We start from the raw sequence: 1,970 nt of genomic DNA, 5'->3' as shown, positions 1-1,970 counted from the left end.
AGCTGCTGAGAATGCCACCTTGGGTTGCTCTGTGATCTCTTTCTCCAGATTCTCTACATCAGTCTCAGTAGCTGTCAGTCTGGTCTTCACTGCTGTCAGTTCTGCCTCTTGTGCTGCATTTTCCATCTTCAGGTTCACCACTTCAGTCTTCATATTGGGGAGGTCTGTGTGTTGAGCTGCATTCCCCCTTTCCAGAGCGTCCACTTTAGTCTCACTGGCCACCAGTCTTACTCTCATGATGGCCAGCTCTGTCTTCTGAGCATTGTTCTCAGCCTCCACTGTGTACAGCAGTGTTTTGGTGCTCTGCAGCTCATTCTGAGTGAAGGTCAGAGTCACTCTCAGCTCCACACATGGAGAACAGCAGCACCAGCAGTGTGATGACGACCCTCATACTTATTACAACTCTCTGTCTGTCTAACACAGTAGTAGTAGCAGTAGTAATAATAACAGTAGTAGTAGTAGTAGTACAGTAGTAATAATAATAGTAGTTGCAGTAGTAGTAGTAGTAGTAGTAGTAGCAGTAGCAGTAGTAGTAGTAGTAGTAGCAGTAGTAGTAGTAGTAGTAGTAGCAGTAGTAGTAGTAGCAGTAGTAGTAGTAGTAGTAGTAGCAGTAGTAGTAGTAGCAGTAGTAGTAGTAGTAGTAGTAATAGTAGTAGTAGTAGTAGCAGTAGTAGTAGTAGTAGTAGTAATAGTAGTAGTAGCAGTAGTAGTAGTAGTAGTAGTGCTAGAAGTGTGTGAGTATCCCTCCTGAAACACCCTCTTTTATACACCTCAGTTGCTCATTATGTAAGAACTTTTTGGGGTTAACTAAAGTCCAGGGACACTGATCAGACAATTTTAGAAATTGTAGATATCATGTTTTATTTACAAACAAACGTGTCACCCATCAGGTAGGACAGGAGGGCCACAGTGTCCCTATTTCACCCTGGTCTCTTTAAGTGTTTAAGTGTTGCCATATCTTTAATAAATTAGTTCAGGGGTCATTATTCTACTAATAATCCCTTATGCGTACAAAAAATACCAGATTGATTAAATGCAAATGGCATTCTCTTTTCAACTAAAACACTCAGGTCTCAAATCTTCCCTTCCAGTCTGAGTTGAGACGACATGCGTGTGTGTTTGGAGAGAACTCTAAAGGGAGGGGGTGCTGAGTCTCAATACGGCAAACCTCTGCCAAGAACACCGATAACAGAGCACCTTTGATATGAGTGAGAGTGCTATCAGACACAGCACTTGGTCACTCTGCTGTTTGACCCATAGCAGTGGCCAGAATTAGAGAGGGGACACATAGATAGATAGATAGGTACATACATACATACATAGATACATAGATACATAGATACATACATAGTGGCCTGAATGACAGAGAGGGCACACAGTATACTTTATGGACATTAACATAATTAATACACACACACACACACACAGGGGCATGAAGAGATCACCTGTCAGTCAGACTGCAGCAGCGACTACTCCACTCAGCAAAGAACCCCTTCTGAGTGTGTGTGTGTTTGTGTGTGTGTGTGTGTGTGTGTGTGCATACTGTACATGTGTGTGTGTGTGTGTGTGTGCGTGTGCGTAAGTAGAACTCTTGACCCTTGGCCTGATCTGCTGCTTTGAGGGGTATTTTTTTATGAATCCCTAAAGGACCCCAGGCTCTCAGTAAGAGGACAGAGGAAGGAGAATAGACATGATAAACAGAAACACATGGAGCCAACAGCATCATAGTTTGATAATATTTACTTCGTATAGGAAAATGAATCCGATTTTGTGTGTGTGTGTGTGAGACAGAGAGAGCATGAGTAAGGCTGTGTGTGTGTGTGTGTGTGTGTGTATTAATAATGCTAATGTCCATAAAGTATACTGTGTGTGTGTGTGTGTGTGTGTGTGTGTGCATGCATGTGTGTATGTTTGTGTGATAGTTAGCATTCCCCAGCCCAGCCCTAGGTCCTGTGTGTGTGTGTATGTGT

This window comes from Alosa sapidissima, chromosome 2, assembly GCF_018492685.1.
Source record: "Alosa sapidissima isolate fAloSap1 chromosome 2, fAloSap1.pri, whole genome shotgun sequence".
Taxonomy (NCBI): domain Eukaryota; kingdom Metazoa; phylum Chordata; class Actinopteri; order Clupeiformes; family Clupeidae; genus Alosa; species Alosa sapidissima.
This window is presented reverse-complemented; position numbering follows the sequence as displayed.